Source organism: Dermacentor silvarum, chromosome 11 (assembly GCF_013339745.2).
Source record: "Dermacentor silvarum isolate Dsil-2018 chromosome 11, BIME_Dsil_1.4, whole genome shotgun sequence".
In the NCBI taxonomy this organism is placed as follows: Eukaryota; Metazoa; Arthropoda; class Arachnida; order Ixodida; family Ixodidae; genus Dermacentor; species Dermacentor silvarum.
Window position 1 is genome coordinate 20,236,238 of NC_051164.1, and position 22,758 is coordinate 20,258,995.

Here is a 22,758-nt window from a genome sequence, read left to right on the forward strand (position 1 = left end):
ACTTTTCCATGTTTTATGTTCTTTACCGTTTTGAAAAACGTTTGCGTAGTACGTGTGAAAAAAGCCCGCGAGAGCACGTGAAAAGAGCCATGTGACTATAGTTGAGTGGCACTTTGTCATGTTTTTCGGGCTTTATTGCTTGGAAGAACCTTCAGGCAGTACGAGTGAAATAAGCCACAAGAGCACGTGAAGTGTCATGTGAGTAGTTGGCGTGGCACTTTTCCATGTTTCAGGTTCTGTAACGTTTGGAAGAACCTTCATGCAGTACGAGTGAAATAAGCCACAAGAGCACGTGAAAAGTGTCATGTGAGTAGTTGCCGTGGCACTTTTCCATGTTTTATGTTCTGTAACGTTTGGAAAAACTTTTGTGTAGTACGCGTGAAATAAGCCCACAAGAGCACGTGAAAAGTGTCATGTGAGTAGTTGGCGTGGTATTTTTCCATGTTTTATCTTCTGTAACGTTTGGAAAAACTTTTGTGTACTACGTGTGAAATAAGCCCACAAGAGCACGTGAAAAGTGTCATTTGAGTAGTTGGCGTGGTATTTTTCCATGTTTTATCTTCTGTAACGTTTGGAAAAACTTTTGTGTAGTACGTGTGAAATAAGCCCACAAGAGCACGTGAAAAGTGTCATGTGAGTAGTTGGCGTGGTATTTTTCCATGTTTTATCTTCTGTAACGTTTGGAAAAACGTTTGTGCAGTATGTGTGAAAGAAGACCGCAAAAGCACGTGGAAAGTGCCATAAAATTGCCATTGGACAAGAATAGAAACATACCAATATCACATGTGCAGCTAGTAACAAAGTTGCCTGTTCGGACACTTACAGCGTGTACGCACACGAAATGGTCCAAGCTTGCCTACTAGGTTAGACAGCAGCAAAGAGCAAGTTGTCAATTCGGGCACATACTCCGTGGCCCATATTGTCTGCTTGGCAAGACAGCAAACAGCACATACTTTGGGGCCGAAGGTCGTAGACAACTTGGGTCAACGTTCATGTTATAGATACGTAAACTGCAAAGTGGGTAAAATGGCAAAAAATGCTAATCGCATGAAAAAAAGAACAGGGCAGCGATGGAACCAAAGGCTGCCACCGAAATGGCGCAATCCATCGAGTACGTTGAGTTCTTTTCAACGCAGATGGGGGTTCTGACCCGACCTGTGTGCCCCTTGCAAAGCACACAGGCATACTAAAGGGTCCCGCCACCCATCGGCGGCAGGCTGACGCCCACTACCTCCCTGAGCCATTCCAGCCAAGTGTTCTTTACACAAGGCCATGGGTCAGGTGATGTTCACTAGCTTATTGGGGGTATATGTGTTTGGCGATACAGCGACACCTGACCCGTCGCCTTAGCGATAACCACGGACTGTTCGGCAACGTGTATCACTGGGTATGTGACCGAGAAAATAATTTACAATTCATCATCAACTTACATTTGATAAACATAAATTTCTGCCAATATTTGTTTGCTTCCACCACATTTCATCTGCACTTGAATGATAATCGCATGAACATAGATATCATCCCGAAAGGACGCGTCCTGCCTGGAATTTTAATGCGTGAGCATCTTGGGGTATTTCTCGCTCTTTCTGGGGGCTATTTATCCAAATCGTCAACCAGAAAATTGTAGGCCATCATGAAAAATTCCCAATCCACTGTTCCTCAGTACGTGCTATGTATTTTTTATACCAAGCCTGAAATATGCCTGAAAAACACGTGAGAAGTGACATGTGAAAACTTGCGTGGCACTTTTAGGGGCGAAGCACCTTAGGGCCCAGCCTTGTCCCTTGTAGTCCGTTGTCCGTAGCTCTGGTTTGCATGTATACTGTGTATACCAGAGCATGTACATGTGTACTGCACACATGCACAGTATATGTATATATATGTATATATATAAGTCTGTGTATATGTACAGTATATGTACGCGAAGCTTCGGCTTGCGTTTCCGCTTGCACTTCCGGTTCCGGTTCCGGATATCAGAACCGGAAGCTGGCTTCTTGCTTCCGAAGAACGCTTCCGGCGTTTAACCCGAATGATCCCCCGGTGCTTCGCCCACTCCTCATTATTCAATTCGTGGATATGCAGTGTTTTTTATAGTTCTCGGGCTGTAATGTTTGGAAAAACTTTTGTGTAGTACGTGTGAAAGAAGCCCACAAGAGCACGTGAAAAGTGCCATGTGAGTAGTTGGCGTGGCACTTTTCCATGTTTTAGGTTCTGTTGATGTGTGATGTTTTATGGCGCAAGGGCCAGTTATGGCCATAGAGCGCCATGCCAGTGTTTGTGAGTGTGCAGTGGAGCGGTGAATTCTGAGAAGTAGATGAAACGTGGCTGTAAAGGGGCCTAAAAATTATCGCTGTAAAGTGCGTAAAATATAAATGTACTAAGATCATGGCAGTGACTAATGACGTGTACTATGAAATGAAGGATGCATTGAGAAAGAATAATACTATATTTAAAATATTTAAGATGTAGTAATTGGCAGGAAGCACTACTGCCTAAACAGAGCCCTTGAACCACAAGGGCCTGGAGGCATGTGCTATAAAAAACTATCACAGCGGCATTCTCTAGAGAGAGGATGCGCTACGAACTGATTGGACTAATAACATGTAGCACAACATCGTTCAAAAAGCCAAGGATTGCTTTGGCGTTAAAAAGTGGTTCTTCACCAATAAACATCATGGGATGAAGAGGGATATGATAGCGGTATGCTACAGGAAAATATTTTCTTCTCTCCGTTTCGGTTTCCCGACACTCCAGCAGGACGTGGAGGATGGTCAGCCTCTCACCACATCTACCACAGGTTGGTGGTTCATCACCAGTGAGCAAAAAATTGTGGGTGCCGTACGTGTGTCCTATCCTGAGACGACAGAATAGGACATCAATTCGTCGTGTTTTCGTAGCTGAGGGCCATAAACCTAACGGTAGTTTAATCATGTGAAGTTTATTATTTGTTTCAGAGTCCCACAAGTGTTGCCAGTGGCTTCGTAGCTTCTTTCGCAAGAAAGGCTTCAAGTCTGTTGCAGGAACAGCTACTGTATGATTACTAGTGTGCAATGCAGCTGATGTGGCCATTTGGTCAGCTCGCACATTACCCTGAATGCCTCTATGGCCCGGCACCCAGCATATAATGACATGCTGGTAGGATATATACGCTCTGCATAGAGTGGAATAAAGCTCAATGAGTAAAGGATTTTTGTGTTTGCAGAGTGACATCAGGGCTTTCACAACGCTTAGAGAGTCTGTAAATATAACTGTTTTTTGAAGTTTTGTTTTCGTTATATGCTTCACAGTTGACAATAGTGCATAGGCCTCAGCCGTAAAGATACTTGTTTCCGGGTGGAGTACACTGGATTCCGAGAAAGATGGGCCGACGGCTGCATAATAAACCCCGGCATGTGACCTAGAAGCGTCTGTGTAAAACTCTGTACACTAGTACTTGGATTGAAGCTCTAGGAAATGCATTTTAATGTGTGCCTCTGGAGCGTCTTTCGTGACCTCTACGAACGATGTGTCGCACTCTATGATCTGCCACTGCCACGGCGGTAACAATTTAGCAGGAGCCATAGGACGATGTTCAAGCACTGGAACACCCATTTGCTCACTAAGATTCCTTACACGTAAAGAGAACGGTTTCCTCGCTGCAGGTAGGTTATGGAAGAGTGCAGCAGCGGTCATATCGTTTATGGTGGAATAAGAAGGATGTTCGTTGTTTGCTTGTACTGTCAGAAAATATACGAAACTGCTATATGAACGCTGCAGATGGAGTGACCACTGGTTCGACTCTTCATAGTGACGCTGGATCGGCCTTGTTCGGAAAGCACCGGTCGCGAGGCGGATACCCAAATGGTGAATGGGGTCTAGTATTTTTAATGCACTTGGCGTTGCGGAGTTATAAACTATAGCTCCGTAATCAAGGCGCGAGCGGACAAGACTATTGTACAAGTTTAGGAGGCATTTTCGATCACTACCCCATGTTGTGTGCTAGAGAATTTTTAAAAGGTTCATAGTCTTCAGACACTTTGTCTTCAGATATTTAAGATGGGGGATGAAGGTAAGCTTAGAGTCCAGAATTATGCCCAGGAATTTGTGTTCACTGCTCATGGATAGTTCCTCTCGATTGATCGTGAGATTTGGTACCGGTGTCACGCCTCTTCTGTTTGAGAAGAGTATGCATGTACTTTTCTGTGCGTTTATTTTGAACCCATTTACATCCGCCCATTTAGACAATTTGTTTAATCCAAGCTGCACCTGTCGTTCACAGATAGCGATGTTACATGATTTGAAACTTATCTGTACATCATCGACGTACACAGAATAAAACATACTGCGTGGAATCACTGTATGCAGGGAGTTCATTTTTACAATGAAGAGTGTGCAACTAAGTACACCCCCTTGCGGCACGCCAGCCTCCTGGGTGAATGTTCTAGATAAAACATTGCCCACTCTGACGCGAAACGTGCGGTTAGACAAGTAGCTTTCGACTGTGTTTAACATATTTCCGCGGACCCCCATCGCAGAAAGATCTCGCAGAATTCCGAAGCGCCATGTCGTGTCGTACGCTTTCTCTAAATCTATAAATACTGAAAGTAAAAACTGTTTATGAATAAATGCATCTCTGATGTTTGCCTCGATGCGAACAAGGTGGTCTATTGTCGACCTACCTTCTCGGAAGCCACACTGGAAGGGGTCTAGTATTTTGTTATTTTCTAGGAAACTGATTAAACGCCGGTTTATCATTTTTTCATACAGCTTGCACAGGCAGCTCGTTAGAGCTATTGGCCTGTAGCTGCTGGCTAAGGGCGGGTCTTTGCCTTGTTGAAGTATAGGGATGACTATGGCTTCTTTCCATGAGGACGGGATACACCCAGCCGCCCACATGGCATTAAAAAGAGATAAGAGTGTTTTCAGTGTTTCAGGGTGTAGGTATCTAACCATTTCATACATAATACGATCGCCACCTGGTGCCGAGTTGTTGCAACAAGTGAGAGATGCTTTAAGTTCGGCTAAGCTAAATGGTCGATTGTAAGCCTCACTCGAAGAACCTTTACGGTTAAGGGGCTGCCGCTCTTCGCGTTCTTTGAACTTCAGGAAAGTTTCTGTATAATGCGATTCACTTGATACATATTCAAAGTGTTCACCTAGACAATCCGCCTGGTCTTCCAGGCTATCACCTTGGCTACTTACTAAGGGTAGAGGATGTGACTCCCGGCCTATTAGTTTATTTACCCTATTCCAGACTTTTGTTTCGTCGGTGTATGAATTTATACTGGAAATGTACCTTTCCCAACTCTCTCTCTTTGCATGTCGACGCGTTCTTCTGCCCTGTGACTTTGCTTGTTTAAAATTTATCAGGTTTTCAGCTGTTGGGGAGTTGCGAAACAATCCCCAGGCTTTGTTTTGTTTTTTACGTGCTTTTTGGCATTCATCATTCCACCAAGGCAGGCGACGTTTATTAGCCAGTCCATTAGTTTGTTGTATACACCTTTCAGCAGAGTCAATGATAAAACCTGTTATATACGCCACAGCATCGTCTATGTTAAAAGAGGCAATGTCATCCCGGCCTAAATATGTTATTTGTCGGAAAAGTTCCCAGTTAGCCGAGTCAACCTTCCAACGGGGAACGTCTGGCGAGCATCTATCTTGTTCTGTTAAGCCTAGCATAATGGGGAAGTGGTCGCTCCCAAAGGGGTTCTTGAGAACGGACCACTCCAGGTAGGGCATTAGTGTACTCGATGCTATACTTAGGTCAATGGATGAATATGTGTTATGTGTAATGCTGTAATACGTAGGCTCTTTCTTGTTAAGTAATGATGCGCCTAAAGAAAACAGAAAATTTTCAATTAGGTGACCTCTCGCATCGCAACGTGAGTCTCCCCACAAAGTGTTATGTGCATTGAAATCTCCGACAATTATGTATGGCTCCGGAAGTTCATTTATGTGGTTTTGGAATTCGGTTTTATGTAGTTGATAATTGGGAGGGATGTATATAGAGCTGACAGTGACGAGCTTGTCAAACAACACCCCTCGGACAGCAACTGCCTCTAGGGGCGTACGAAGTTTTAGTTCCCGGCAGGCAATACCTCTGTCGACTACAATAGCCACACCACCGGAAGACACGACTGTGTCATCGCGGTCTTTACGAAAAATGGCGTATTGTCGGAGAAAATTTGTTTGCGTGTGTTTGAGGTGTGTTTCTTGGACACACAGCACCTTTGGATTATATTTATGTAGGAGTTCTTTGATGTCATCGAGATTGTGGAGGAGTCCTCGGACATTCCACTGTAATATTTGTGTATCCATGTTGAATATGGTTTTTGTGCTGTGTGTAAAGAAACAGGAGTTACTTCACAGAGCCCTTTCCGGGCGCCGTGATGCGGTGTTTTTCTTGTTTGGAGCGATCGCGAGACTCTCGCGGCTCCTTAGGCGCTAGTGGCGCCGTCTGGCTGGTTGTTGTGTCCATAGCCTCTTGCGAGGCGCTGGACACGCGCTCTTGCGAGTGGTTGGTTTGACGAGAAGGCCTCGCCTCGAGGGACGAGGCCCTGGAAGCCACCAGCCCGGAGGTCGATGGCCCCGTGTTCTGGGATGGCGGAGCAGTGTTAGCTGCAGCCGCCGAGGGGGCGGATGGCGTCACTGACAGCTCACCGCGTGTGAGCCGGACAGCCGCCGGAAACCGTTGTGTCGCTGCCCCCTGACGCGCCACATCGGCAAAGGTGTTCTTGGGCAGGTATGATACCCGCCTACGTGCCTCCTTGAATGATATGTTCTCCTTTACTTTGATTGATACTATTTCTTTTTCTTTTTCCAGGTAGGGCACGACCGCGAGTATGCGGCGTGCTCCCCATCACAGTTCACACAGTGGAGAGAGTTTTCACATGATTCAGAGAGATGTTCGTTCGCACTGCATTTTGCACAAGTCTGGCGGCCTCGGCAGTTCTGTGAACTGTGGCGAAATCTTTGGCATTTAAAGCAACGGAGAGGGTTGGGGATGAACGGCCTTACTCTGAGTTTATTGTAACCTGCCTCGATGGTTTCTGGCAGCACACTGGAACCGAATGTGAGTATTAGATGCTTTGTGTCAATTTCTTTACCATCACGCCTCATTCTGATTCGTTTTACATTGATTACGTTTTGTTCTTTCCATTCTTCCAGAAGTTCAGCTTCAGTCAGCTTCATGAGATCATCATCGGAAATCACACCGCGGATGGTGTTCATGGTGCGGTGTGGGGTAACTGAAATGGGTATGTCCCCGAGAGACACTAGGTTACATAGTTTTCCATGTTGCTTTTTGTCGTGAAGTTCCAAAAGAAGGTCGCCACTTGCTAGTCTGGTTGCCTTATAGCCTGGGCCAATTGTCTGAGTTAGACTTTTGGAAACGAGGAAAGGCGAGATCATTCTCGTTGTCTTTCCTGGTTTCTCACAGTGTATTACTTGATATCGGGGAAAATTCTCAGTGTTACGGCCAAAAAATTTAAATACTTCTTCGGTGCGCCCTCGTTTCTGAGGGCGATCAGAGAGTTTAGGAAAGGAGAGAGAGAGACTAACATTTATTGAGGTAAAAGGGAAGGGATTTAGGAGCTAGATGGGTGGGGCCCCAAGTCCAGGGCTCCACTGGCTTCTGCCGCCAGCCGGACGTGGCCCAGAAGCGCTAGTTGCACTTCCGGGTCTGAGCTAGCGAGGAGTGCCTCCCATTGCTCCGGAGAGCTTTCTAGTCTGTACCTATCCTGTAAGGAATTTAATTTCTCTGGCCTTTTACTACATCCCCATGAGACGTGGTAGAGGGTCGGTGGCGATTCGCGACACCACGGACAATCGTGCCCGTACAAGGTTGGAAAAATTTTGTGCAGTCGCAATAAATTTGGATAGACCCCCGTTTGAATTCTACGGAGGTCCATTGCGTCTTCCACTTCAAGAGATTTGTGGGGGACGCCATACTTTTGCCGTGCGCCTCGCTGATGAGCAAGAATCTCGCGCGGATCCAACCGAGCAGGATCACTGTCTTCCTCCCCGCGAAGGCCATGCAGTGTCGTGTGGGGTGGTTGTAATTGGGAGGGCGGCTGGTGCTCCGCTCGGTTCGTGAGCTCTCGAGCTAGAGCGTCCGCCCTCTCGTTACCCTCTAGGCCAGCATGTCCCGGGCACCAGACCAGCCTATAAGTGTTTTTTAGTTCCCTTCCTAATAAGTTGCGTATTTTTAATGGGAGGCGGCCGTTCGTAAAGAGTCGGCACGCCTCCTGGGAATCCGAGATGATGGTGATGTAGGCCTTCCCGACTTTTCGCTCCCCATGTTTAATTGCCAAGACGATGGCGAAACACTCGGCTTTGGCGATCGAGGACGTGTACAGGGAGGCGCTTGATACCATGCTACTCGTGTCGCTATTGATTACCGTAACCACTGCGCGCTTCCAATTATATCTCGAAGCGTCTGCGTAGAGTACGTTGTCATTGCCTCTGACTAGTTTTCGGAGCCATTTTATTCGTTCCTCTCTCCTTTTTTTATGCCTTTCTTTGGCCATATTCTTCGGGATAGGGGCTACCGAGATGTTGCGTCTAACGGATTCTGGCATGTCCACTAGCACCTCGTCCAAGTTTTGGGGATGCGGTGGAAAGCCCGTCCTTATCAGAATCTCCCTTCCCGACCTCGTCTGGCTGAGACGGTTCCTTTGAGAGATTAATGTAGCAGCCTTGAGCTCGGCGTACGTGTTATGCACGCCGATCCCGAGGAGCCTGTCTGTCGCAGTGGCTACCGGTAAACCTAATGCCGCCTTGTAGATCCCTCTAATGATAGAGTCTACTTGCCCTTCCTCGCTCTTGTTGAGCGTGTGGAAGGGCAAGCTGTATGTCAACTTACTTATTACGAGCGCCTGCACTAAACGTAGAGTGTCGGTTTCCTTCATCCCCTTTTTGTGGAAGGTGATCCTCTGAATCATCCTAGCCACCTGTTTGGTTGCCGATTTTAGGAGACCAATTGTGTAATCTGCCCTACCGTTGCTCTGAACCCAGAAACCCAGGATACGAGCAACGGTGACCTCTTTAATTTTCTGATTTTCGATTTGGATTTCTATTTGTCCGTTACTTTTGTAACGTTTTCCATGTATACGGATCACCTCCGACTTTTCGGGGGCGCAGCTGAGACCGCTGGCTCTGGCAAAGTTTTCTACGACCAGGGCCGCCTCCTGCAGGGTCTGCTCCTTGCTGGCCAGAGACCCGCGCGTGGCCCATAGAGTGATGTCATCCGCGTAGAGGGTGTAACCTAGCTGCGGGACACCGTCCAAGGCCCGCGCGAGTCTACGCATGGCGATGTTAAACAACAAAGGAGATATGATGGCTCCCTGAGGCGTGCCCTTGTTTGGCATTTGGAAAGGTTCAGACTTTACTTGTGAGATACCAATTGTGGCCGTCCTCTCCGTGAGGAAAGCCCTTATATAGTTGAATATGTTTTCGCCGCAACCAATTATATTTAACTCTGAGAGTATAGCCTCGTGAGATATATTATCAAAAGCCCCCTTCAGGTCGAGAGCAAGCAGCAAATGCTCCCCACCCGTGGGAACGCCTTTTAGGACCTCTTCCTGTAACAGGAGGAAAGCGTCCTGTGTCGAGAGGCGACTGCGGAAGCCCAGCATGGTAGCCGGGAACAGGCCCCCGTCCTCTATGAAATTTGAAGTCTGGTGTGAATGACCCGTTCGAAAAGCTTTCCCATGCATGACGTCAGTGATATGGGTCTGAGTGCCTGCAGGGAAGGCTTCTTCCCGGGTTTTGGAATGGTTATAATTTTGGCCTTTTTCCATTCTTCAGGGATCTTTCCTTTAAGCCAATAGTGTTCATTAAATTTATTTGTTAGGTCCTCTATGACTTTGTCACTAAGGTTCCTGATCATGGCATTTGTAATTTGGTCCTCACCGGGGGCTGTGTTCCTCTTGGCCGCCTGGGCTGCCGCAAAGACCTCCGCCTTGTTATCGGCGCGTCTAGGTTTTCATTTTTTTCTCCCGTGTAACTGATTTGATTTGTCGAATTTGTTGTGGTTGCACTCTCGCCAATGTATCTGGCCTTGAGAGCCTTTATGAGGTCGTCATCCGTGCCCGGGAAGTCTTCCGCGATTTTCTGCATTGTTCGGTTGGTCGCGGATTTGGACTTATCTGGGTCAAGGATGTTCCTCAGGATGGTCCAAGTTTTAGCAGTGCTTAGTGTGCCTGAAGTGAGCAGCAAAAGCTGACCCATCCCTCAGTTGCCAATTTGCTTGCGTGTTCGTTTGCTTCCTCTGCCAGAGCCGCGATCCTGCGCAAGAGTTTCCTATTCAGTCGTTGACTTCTCCACCGCTTCAGAAGGCTTCGCCTGATCTCCCATAGGCGTAACAGGTGGCTATCTACTGCCGGTGCCTCTATGGTTCTTGCTATTTTCTTCGTTGTGTTTGCGTGTACCGATTTTATGTACTCAGACCAAGCCTCAATTGATTCCGGTACGGATTCGGGTGGGGGATCCCATTTTCTGAATTCCGCCCAATCTGTGATCCTCGCGTCCCCTATGACTCTGCGCAGTTTGGGTGTCGATAGGGAGACGCTGATGATATAATGGTCGCTTCCTAGATTTTCCTCCAGATTTGTCCAGGAAGCGTCTTTGATGTTGAAGGTGAAAGTGAGGTCTGGGAACGTGTCCCTACTTACACTGTTGCCTACTCTTGTGGGCGAGGTGGGAAGCGTTATTAAGGTCAGACCCAGCCTAGACGCAGCGTGCTCGAGACGCGTTCCCTTGGGTGAGTCTTTTATATAACCCCATGCAGTGTTAGGTGCGTTAAAATCGCCCAACACCAATAGGCGGTCCTTGGTGCCCGTGATATTAACCGCTTGCGCGAGGAGCTCGCTAAAATCCACATCTCTCTCTTTTGGAGGACTGTATAAGTTCACTATTACAGTCCTCGCTTTGCCCCTTTTTTGGGGGAATAAGCTGATTATTTGATGATTGAATTTAAGACTTTCTATATACTCTGCCTTTGCCGCAATCGTCTTACTCACCAGCGTGGCTATGCGGGGATAATTAGGGTTTTGCAGGGTGTAGTATCCGCGCAGCTTGACCATTTTGGTGCCAATTTCTTGCAAGCATACTACGTCCGGTTGAATTGGTGCCGAGTTTATATAATTCTGGAGTGCAGCTGCGCGCTTGTGAAAAGTGCGGCAATTCCACTGCCAGATCTCTAATTGTTCTGCACTTTTTAAATTATTTTTGGCCATGATGTATGGGCGCTTCCGTGTCGTCGCGCTCCGCCTTTGATTGTTTACTCCTGCCCGCGGAGGCCGAGCGAGGGCGCTTGTTTATCGCCCTCTGCAAACTTCCCACGGCTTCGTTTACGTACTGTCGTTGAGTTCTCAATTCCTCTCCGACGAAAAGTTTGATTTCCATCATGAAATCTTGTAGGAGTTTATTAACGTTAGCGATACCCTGCCTGTTTTCCTGTAACTGTGCCTGTATTTGCTGCGTTAATTGATCGTTGTTATTTAGTATAACGTTCGGGGTGGTGGTGGTATTTTCGTCCATCCTCCCTTCCCCTCCTTCACCTGACGTCGCTGTTCCCATTGAATTCACGCGGTTTATTGACGGTGTATCGCTTGTGCTCTCACTACAGCCTCCAGCTGTCCCTTTCGGAAATTGTGGTGGTGGCTGCAGCTTAGCCTCTAGCCTTCTCTCTAATGAGGATATTGCCGCATGTAAATCATTTCGCTCCTCGGTCATTTGTTTCCTGAGCTGCTTGACCTCTTGCGTCAGCCTCTTATTTTCTTCTAATATTTTTTTATATTGCGGATTTTCTGTTACCGGAGCACTGGGAGATACTACTCTCGCCCAGCTCACCTGATTTTGTTTGTCCGACCGGCGGCTTGCGGGTCTTTTGATTCCTTGGCCTGGAGAGAGCCCGTCTTGGTCTGGGGTCCTCCGCTTTTGTTCTGTTTCTTTAGGCTGGATGACCCAGGGTGAGCAGATACCGTGCTGCCGTTGTTGATTTGCCACTGGTTCCTAGATTGAGATATTGATCTGGAACTCGATGGGGATTGGGATCTTGATCTCGACTGGTGCTGTTCCTCCCGTTCCGAGCTGAACCATCGATGCTTGTGCAGTTCCAGTTGAGGGAATTCGCTGTCCGAGTTGGCATCGCAGGTCCACTCAGGTTGGTCTCCCCTCTTTTTTGGCTGCTCCATTCTGGATTTTCTGGGAGGAGCAACGCTTTTAAGTTTTTTCTTGCATAGACTGTCTCCCGTGGGGTGCTCCCCGTCACAGATGGCACACTTGGGGGTGCAGTGGTGTCCTAGCGTTGGTTCTCTTGCCCCGCACTTGGGGCACACGTTGACATTTGGAGTTGGACATACATCCGTTCGGTGTCCGGTTAAGAGGCATATCTTGCATACCTGTACTGTTGGCTTGTATGGGTAGCAGATTAACTCGGCTCCCATCATGTATACGCTCCTTGGCAGTACACGGCCCGTGAATGTGATTATTGCCGTCTTTGACGAGCCCAACATTCTTGCTCTCTCAATTTTCACTCCTTGTGTCCGAACACGCAGGTTCTCCATAAGCTCAGCCTGCGAAGTTCCGGCTGGTATTCCGTGAACTATTCCCCGCAGGACGCCTTCGGGGTCGGCCACGTATGCGTTGAAGGAGTGAGTTGTCCCCCTGATGTTTAATTGGCTGATCTCTCGCAGCCTACTCGCCACGTCTTCGCTTGGCGTGGATAAGATTACAATGTTTGATCCTGGGTGGATCCGCAACAAAAAGTCGTTGCCGTTGAAACTTTGTTGGCAGGCATCTATCACCGCCCTGGAGAGTTCCAGTCCCAATATGTTTTTCACCAAAAGACCCCTGTGTGGCCTCAGAATAATCTTGATATCCTCTTTTGGCAGAGGAGGTGGGCCGCGGCGTTTCATCCGTCGTAATCCCTGTTTGGCGTGATTTTTTTCTTTTTCGGCGAGTGGATCGCTTTTCGATTTCTCGTTTGCATTCGCAGTCTTCTCCATGTCGGATTTCTGCTTTAACTGTTTCTTCTGTTGCCTGCGCGAGAGGACGGTGTGCCAAGCGTCCTCAGTCCAAGCGCGGCGTTCCGAATGGTTCTCGTCGTAATTCTCGTTTCCGAGAGACGCGTCGCCAGACGCCGGTTGTTCATCCGAACTTGTCTGCGGAGACGCGATTTCCCTCTCGTCCGTTTCATTGGTTAGACATATCGGCTCCTGAGAAGGGCCGGGAAGCTCTTCATCGACGTCCATATGGCGAAAAAGGCGATCAAGCCGAGCTGGGCATGCTGTTGGCTTACGCGTTTCCCGCTACTGTTCTTAGCGTTTCACACAGAAAGGAACGAAGGTGAGGTAAATATCGCTCACCTTGAGTCCTTCGTTCGTGTCGGTAAGTGTCCAAATTCACTGGTTGTTGGTCCGTGCGCCCACACAGACACACAAAGCCGTCGCACCCCGCACGTGCGAGAGTCTCCCGCGACGCGCGACGCCGGCCGTAGTCGTCGTGAGGGTTAGCGTCCTTACTTGTGGTTCCAATCTTCCGAAAGCGGTTTCTCCTCGTAAAGTCGTTCCTGGTCCGAGATCGTGGTATCCACGGGATCCTCACAGCTTCACGAAGCAGAATATACGGTTTTCAGGTGGGTTTGAGCGAAAATTCCTCTTGAAAACCTTTGAGAAGGCGGAGCGTAGTGCGAGTCCGTCCTCGCTGATCGGCGCTCCGCCAGCGTCTCCTTAGGAAAGGAGCTATCCATATAAAGCTTGCAGTTTTCGGCAGTAACGCCAGCCGCCCACCATGGAGCCCAACAAGGGGACGCCACAGGTCTTATAAAAATAAGTCCTGCGCACGCCAGCCGTACGTCACCACTATAACCGAATATGAAATAACCTAGGTCGGCTACTCACACAGGGTTAACCCTCGCTGCCAAGAAGATCGGAAGTAATATAGAAGAGAGTAGAAGACAGGAAAGATGAAAAGGCGAGAGAGAAAGACGAAGATTGGAGAGAGAGACAGGAAAAGGCAACTACCGATTTCCCCCGGGTGGGTCAGTCCGGGGGTGCCGTCTACGTGAAGCCGAGGCCAAAGAGGTGTGTTGCCTCCACCGGGGGCCATAAAGGTCCAAACACCCGGCTTCGGCTCAACCTCCAGGATCCCCTTTTCCCCGGACACGGCTAAGCCACGCACTGTTAAGCGCGGGAGGTTCCAACCCTCTTGTGCTCGGGTACGTGGTGGCGCAACTCACCAAACGCCTGCTTGCGCAGACGCCCCTGCGGGGGTTTTAGGTTCTGTAACGTTTGAAAAAAGCTTTTGTGTAGTACGTGTGAAAGAAGCACACAAGAGCACGTGAAAAGAGCCATGTGACTATAGTTGCGTGGCACTTTGTCATGGTTTTCAGGCTTTAACGCTTGGAAAAACTTTCAGACAGTACGTGTCAAATAAGCCACAAGAGCACGTGAAGTGTCATTTGAGTAGTTGGCGTGGCACTTTTCCATGTTTTAGGTTCTGTAACGTTTGGAAAAACTTTTGTGTAGTACGCGTGAAAGAAGCCCACAAGAGCCCGTGAAAAGTGCCATGTGAGTAGTTGGCGTGGCACTTTTCCATGTTTTATGTTCTTTAACGTTTGGAAAAACTTTCAGGCAGTACGTGTGAAATAAGCCACAACAGCACGTGAAAAGTGTCGTGTGAGTAGTTGGCGTGGCACTTTTCCATGTTTTATGTTCTGTAACGTTTAGAAAAACTTTTGTGTAGTACGCGTGAAAGAAGCCCACAAGAGCCTGTGAAAAGAGCCACGTGACTACAGTTGCGTGGCACATTTTCATGTTTTTCAGGCTTTAACGCTTGGAAAAACTTTCAGACAGTACGTGAGTAATAGGCCGCAAGAGCCCGTGAAAAGTACCATGTGTTGCCGTGGCACTTTTCCATGTTTTATGTTCTTTACCGTTTGGAAAAACTTGTGCAGTACGTGTGAAAAAAGCCCGCGAGAGGCACGTGAAAAGAGCCATGTGACTATAGTTGAGTGGCACTTTGTCATGTTTTTCGAGCTTTATTGCTTGGCAGAACTTTCAGGCAGTACGAGTGAAATAAGCCACAAGAGTACGTGAAAAATGTCATGTGAGTAGTTGCCGTGGCACTTTTCCATGTTTTATGTTCTGTAACGTTTGGAAAAACTTTTGTGAAGCTTGTGTGAAAGAAGACCGCAAGAGCACGTGGAAAGTGCCATAACATTGCCATTGGACAAGAATAGAAACATACCAATATCACATGTGCAGCTAGTAACAAAGTTGCCTGTTCGGACACTTTCAGCGTGTACGCACACGAAATGATACAAGCTTGCCTACTAGGTTAGACAGCAGCAAAGAGCAAGTTGTCAATTCGGGCACATACTCCGTGGCCCATATTGTCTGCTTGGCAAGACAGCAACCAACACATACTTTGTGGCCGAAGGTCGTAGACAACTTGGGTTACCTTTCATGTTATACGTAAACTGCAAAGTGAGTAAAATTGCAAAAGAATGCTAATCGCATGAAAAAAAGAACAGGGCAGCGATGGAACCAAAGGCTGCCACCGAAATGGTGCAATCCATCGAGTACGTTGAGTTCTCAACGCAGATGGGGGTTCTGACCCGACCTGTGTGCCCCTTGCAAAGCACACAGGCATACTAAAGGGTCCCGCCACCCATCGGCGGCAGGCTGACGCCCACTACCTCCCTGAGCCATTCCAGCCAAGTGTTCTTTACACAAGGCCATGGGTCAGGTGATGTTCACTAGGTTATTGGGGGTATATGTGTTTGGCGATACAGCGACACCTTAGCGACATCTTAGCGACACCTTAGCACGACACCTTAGCGACACCTTAGCGATAACCACGGACTGTTCGGCAACCTGTGTCACTAGGTATGTGACCGAGAAAATAATTTACAATTCATCATCAACTTACATTTGATAAACATAAAATTTCTGCCAATATTTGTTTGCTATCACCACATTTCATCTGCACTTGAATGGTAATCGCATGAACATAGATATCATCCCGAAAGGACGCGTCCTGCCTCGAATTTTAGTGCGTTAGCATCTTGGGGTATTTCACGCACTTTCTGGGGGCTATCTATCTAAATCTTCAACCAGAAAATTGTAGGCCATCATGACAAATTCCCAATCCATTGTTGCTCAATACGGGCTACGTAAACGTTTATACCAACCCTGAAAGAAGCCCGAAAAAGCACGTGAGAAGTGACATGTGACAAGTTGCGTGGCACATTTAGGGGCGAATCACCTTAGGGCCGAGCCTTGTCCCTCGTAGTCCGTTGTCCGTAGCTCTGGTTTGCATGTATACTGCGTATTCCAGAGCATGTACATGTGTACTGCACACATGTACAGTATATATACATATTGTTACGCGGGAGGAAAACGAGGACCGATGAACGTGCTTGCGGTCCCGGGTTGGAAAAGAGAAAGAGGACGACGCTGAGTGCATCAACCAGCCAGCCGCTCTCGCGCTCACCTTCGCAACCTAAAATAAACGGTCCCCTTCATCTGTAAGGTTTACAAACTGTCTCCTTTGCGCGTAACAAAGTGGCGGACGCGCTGGCTTATGGACCGTAAACTGTTCTCAGGAGCCCGTTATACTACCAAACAGCTTGAAATTAGCCTTCGTCAGGGAACACGCGTCCTTATCAGTGGCTGAACTTACAGAAGTGCCGGAAGAACCTGATGGCCACAGTTCGGAAACGGCCCTTTTGGCGATGGTAAATAAATCGCTCAGCACAAGTGAACGCCGAACGTTAGTGTGTGTGCTTTCGAAGCACGTTTCGGTATTCGACTTTGCGCAGAAGGACAAAATGCCTGCAATTCCCGCGTCTCGAACACGCCATACCATATACACAGGTTCGGCAAATCCGATTAGACAAAAGCCATATCGCGTTTCACCATCAGAGCGCCAGATTATCAACGAACAAGTACACGAAATGATGAAAAAGGGAGTCATACAAGAGTCAGCGAGTCCGTGGGCAGCTCCAGTGATTCTTGTTAAAAAGAAAGATGGATCTTGGAGATTTTGCGTCGGCTATCGCCGGCTGAATGCTGTAACAAAAAAGGACGTGTACCCACTCCCACGTATTGATGACGCAATAGACTGCCTTCATTCCGCCTCTTACTTTTCCTCAGTAGACTTACGATCCGACTACTGGCAAATTCCGATGCATCCTGATGACAAGGAAAAGACTGCTTTCGTAACCTCTGACGGCCTCTTTGAATTTAATGTGATGCCATTCGGACTGTGCAACGCTCCGGCAACATTCGAGAGATTTATGGACAATATTCTGCGCGGCTTAAAGTGGAACATCTGCATTTGTTACCTCGACGACGTCGTCATCTTTGGCCGCACCTTCAACGAACACAACTCGCGTCTGAATATTGTCCTGAACTGCATCAGGAAGGCTGTACTAGTTTTAAACTCCAAGAAATACCACTTCGGAGACCACCAAACCCTTGTGCTTGGACATCTCGTCGATAAGGACGGCATCCGCCCTGATACCCAGAAGACAGCAGCCGTTGAAGCGTTCAGTGCACCACGCTCTGTCAAGGAGCTCCGTAGTTTTCTGGGGTTTTGTTCCTATTTCCGCCGCTTTATTCCTAAATTCGCCGACGTCGCGTATCCGCTGACATGTCTGCTACGAAACGATATCCCCTTTGAGTGGACTCCGGAGTGCGACTCTTCTTTTCGTCAGTTGAAGTTTCTGCTGACGTCACGGCCTGTTCTTCAACACTTCAATCCTTCAGCTCCGACGGAGCTCCATACGGATGCCAGTGGCATAGGTATTGGATCCGTCCTAGTTCAACGCCATGGTGACCGGGAACACGTGATCGCATATGCAAGTCGATCATTAAGTAGGCCTGAGCAGAATTACACTGTCACGGAGCAAGAATGCCTCGCGGTAATATTTGCGGTTCAGCGGTTTCGCTCTTACCTGTATGGACGCCCCTTCACAGTTGTCACCGACCACCACTCATTGTGTTGGCTTGTAAATCTTCGTGACCCTTGTGGCCGCCTTGCGCGCTGGGCGCTCCGACTGCAAGAATACAGCTTCAGCGTCTCTTATAAGAGTGGTCGACGACACGCTGACGCGGACTGCCTCTCGCGTATGCCACTTAGCACTACGGACTGTGACGCCGACGACTTCGATCACCTTGTGGCTTCTCTGTCACCGCGTTTTCCAGACTTCGACTGTTTCAAAGCCGAGCAGCGAAAGGACGCTAAATTAACACCGCTCTTCACCGCTACGACTCCCTCTACTAAAGCACACGATTTCTGCGTGCGTGATGGACTCCTGTACAAGAAGAACTTTTCCGGCACAGGCGCACGTTTTCTTCTAGTGGTGCCGGAGAGCCTTCGCATAGCGATCCTGAGTGCTTTGCACGATGACGCTACGACTGGCCATTTAGATTCGGCGAGGACGCTCTACCGGATTCAGGAACGATTTTATTGGCCTGGAATGCGACAGTCTGTTGAAACGTATGTGGCCAGCTGCATGCAGTGTCAGCGCCACAAACGTCCATCTACTGGTCCAGCCGGTCTCCTGCAGCCGATCCCGCCTCCAAGCACGCCTTTCCAACAAGTGGGCATTGACTTCGTGGGCCCTTTTCCGAAATCAGCCAAGGGAAATCGTTGGATAGTTGTTTGCGTCGACTACCTCACACGCTACTGCGAGACGGCGGCCGTGCCCTCCGCAACTGCCAATGGCGTTTCAACATTCCTGCTGAAATATGTCATCCTGCGACATGGTCCGCCTCGCGTGATCATCAGCGACCGTGGACGACAATTACCAGCGGATGTCATGGAGGAGCTGCTTCGTTTGTGTGAATCGCACTTGCGTCACTCGACACCGTACCATCCACAAACGAATGGGCTTACGGAGCGCACCAACCGAACAATTGTAAACATGATATCTATGTATGTTTCACCCGACCAGAAGAACTGGGATGACGTACTGCCTTTTATCACGTATGCGTTCAACACCGCCAAACATGAGACTACCGGGTATAGCCCTTTCTTCTTGCTGTACGCACGGCCACCCCGGTACACAATCGACACTGTTTTCCCTTTCCACAGTCACGAAAATCCCACTGTCGCCGAGACTCTCTGCCTTGCCGAAGAAGCTCGTCGTATTGCTCGTTTGCGCACTTTGGCATCGCAGGAAAGATCAAAAGCATGCTACGACATTCGCCACCGTCCGCTAATCTATCGCCCGGGTGATTTAGTCTGGCTGTGGACTCCAGTACGGAAACGCGGGTTATGCCAAAAGCTTTTGGCCACCTACGATGGCCCGTTTATGATTATTACCAGCCTGACGGAAGTCACTTATAACATAGCTCGCCTCATGGCGAGTGGTAGAAGAGCTGCCAAGACCCAAGTGGTCCATGTCGCCCGCTTAAAACTCTTCACTTCAAGACAAATGGATTGACTCGCCCGGCGGGCTTCGTCTGCGACGGGAGGAATGTTACGCGTGAGGAAAACGAGGACCGGTGAACGTGCTTGCGGTCCCGGGTTGGAAAAGAGAAAGAGGACGACGCTGAGTGCATCAACCAGCCAGCCGCTCTAGCGCTCACCTTCGCGCCCTAAAATAAACGGTCCCCTTCATCTGTAAGGTTTACAAACGGTCTCCTTTGCGCGTAACAATATATATATATATATAAATGTCTATGTATATGTACGCCAAGCTCCGGCTTGCGTTTCCGGTTGCAATTCCGGTGCCGGTTCCGGAAGCCAGAACCGGAAGCCGGCCTTGCTTCCGAAGAACGCTTCCGGCGTTTTGCCCGAATCATCCCCCGGTGCTTCGCCCACTCATCATCATTCATTTCGTGGATATGCGGTGTTTTTTATAGTTCTCGGGCTTTAACGTTTGGAAAAACTTTTGTGTAGTACCTGTGAAAGAAGCCCAGAAGGGCACTTGAAAAGAGCCATGTGACTACAGTTGCGTGGCACTTTGTCATGTTTTTCAGGCTTTAACGCTTGGAAAAACTTTCAGACAGTACGTATGAAATAAGCCGCAAGAGCCCGTGAAAAGTGCCATGTGAGTAGTTAGCGTGGCACTTTTTTATGTTTAACAACGTTTGGAAAAACTTTTGTGTAGTACGTGTGAAAGAAGCCCGCAATAGCACGCGAAAAGAGCCATGTGACTACAGTTGCGTGGTACTTTGCCATGGTTTTCAGGCTTTAACGCTTGGAAAAACTTTCAGACAGTACGTGTCAAATAAGCCACAAGAGTCATGTGTGTAGTTGGCGTGGCACTTTTCCATGTTTTATGTTCTTTACCGTTTGGAAAAACGTTTGCGTAGTACGTGTGAAAAAAGCCCGCGAGAGCACGTGAAAAGAGTCATGTGACTATAGTTGAGTGGCACTTTGTCATGTTTTTCGGGCTTTATTGCTTGGAAGAACCTTCAGGCAGTACGAGTGAAATAAGCCACAAGAGCACGTGAAAAGTGTCATGTGAGTAGTTGCCGTGGCACTTTTCCATGTTTTATGTTCTGTAACGTTTGGAAAAACTTTTGTGCAGTATGTGTGAAAGAAGACCGCAAAAGCACGTGGAAAGTGCCATAAAATTGCCATTGGACAAGAATAGAAACATACCAATATCACATGTGCAGCTAGTAACAAAGTTGCCTGTTCGGACACTTACAGCGTGTACGCACGCGAAATGATCCAAGCTTGCCTACTAGGTTAGACAGCAGCAAAGAGCAAGTTGTCAATTCGGGCACATACTCCGTGGCCCATATTGTCTGCTTGGCAAGACAGCAACCAACACATACTTTGTGGCCGAAGGTCGTAGACAACTTGGGTGAACGTTCATGTGATAGATACGTAAACTGCAAAGTGAGTAAAATTGCAAAAGAATGCTAATCGCATGAAAAAAAGAACAGGGCAGCGATGGAACCAAAGGCTGCCACCGAAATAGCGCAATCCATCGAGTACGTTGAGTTCTCAAGCAGATGGGGGGTTCTGACCCGACCTGTGTGCCCCTTGAAAAGCACACAGGCAGACTAAGGGGTCCCGACACCCATCGGTGGCAGGCTGACGCCCACTACCTCCCTGAGCCATTCCAGCCAAGTGTTCTTTACACAAGGCCATGGGTCAGGTGATGTTCACTAGCTTATTGGGGGTATATGTGTTTGGCGATACAGCGACACCTGACCCGTCGCCTTAGCGATAACCACGGACTGTTCGGCAACCTGTGTCACTGGGTATGTGACCGATAAAATAATTTACAATTCATCACAAACTTACATCTGATAAACATAAAATTTCTGCCAATATTTGTTTGCTATCACCACATTTCATCTGCACTTGAATAGTAATCGCATGAACATAGATATCATCCCGAAAGGACGCGTCCTGAATGGAATTTTAATGCGTTAGCACCTTGGTGTATTTCTCGCTCTTTCTGGGGGCTATTAAAACAAATCGTCAACCAAAAAATTGTAGGCCATCATGAAAAATTCCCACTGTTCCTCAGTACGTGCTATGTATTTTTTATACCAAGCCTAAAATATGCCTGAAAAAACACGTGAGAAGTGACATGTGAAAAGTTGCGTGGCACTTTTAGGGACGAAGCACCTTAGGGCCCAGCCTTGTCCCTTGTAGTCCGTTGTCCGTAGCTCTGGTTTGCATGTATACTGCGTATACCAGAGCATGTACATGTGTACTGCACACATGTACAGTATATATATATATATATATATATATATATATATATATATATATATATATATATATATATATAAAATATGTGTATATGTACAGTATATGTACGCCAAGCTCCGGCTTGCGTTTCCGCTTGCACTTCTGGTTCCTGAACTCAGAACTGGAAGCTGGCTTCTTGCTTCCGAAGAACGCTTCCGGCATTTTACACGAATGATCCCGCGGTGCTTCGCCCACTTATCATCATTCAATTTGTGGATATGCAGTGTTTTTTATAGTTCTCGGGCTTTAACGTTTGGAAAAAGTTTTGTGTAGTACGTGTGAAAGAAGCACACAAGAGCACGTGAAAAGAACCATGTGAGTAGTTGGCGTGGCACTTTTCCATGTTTTAGGTTCTGTAACGTTTGGAAAAACTTTTGTGTTGTACGTGTGAAAAAAGCCCGCGAGAGCACGTGAAAAGATCCATGTGACTATAGTTGCGTGGTACTTTGTGATGTTTTTCGGGTTTTATCGTTTGGAAGTACCTTCAGGCAGTACGTGTGAAATAAGCCACAAGAGCACGTGAAAAGTGCCATGTGAGTAGTTGGCGTGGCACTTTTCCATGTTTTATGTTCTTTAACCTTTGGAAAAACTTTTGTGTTGTACGTGTGAAAGAAGCACACAAGAGCACGTGAAAAGAGCCATGTGACTATAGTTGCGTGGCACTTTGTGATGTTTTCGGGTTTTATCGTTTGGAAAAACCTTCAGGCAGTACGTGTGAAATAAGCCACAAGAGCACGTGAAAAGTGTCGTGTGAGTAGTTGGCGTGGCACTTTTCCATGTTTTTTGTTCTGTAACGTTTGGAAAAACTTTTGTGTAGTATATGCGAAAGAAGACCGCAAGAGCACGTGGAAAGTGCCATAAAATTGCCATTGGACAAGAATAGAAACGTACCAATATCACATATGCAGCTAGTAACAAAGTTGCCTGTTCGGACACTTACAGCGTGTACGCACGCGAAATGATCCAAGCTTGCCTACTAGGTTAGACAGAAGCAAAGAGCAAGTTGTCAATTCGGGCACATACTACGTGGCCCATATTGTCTGC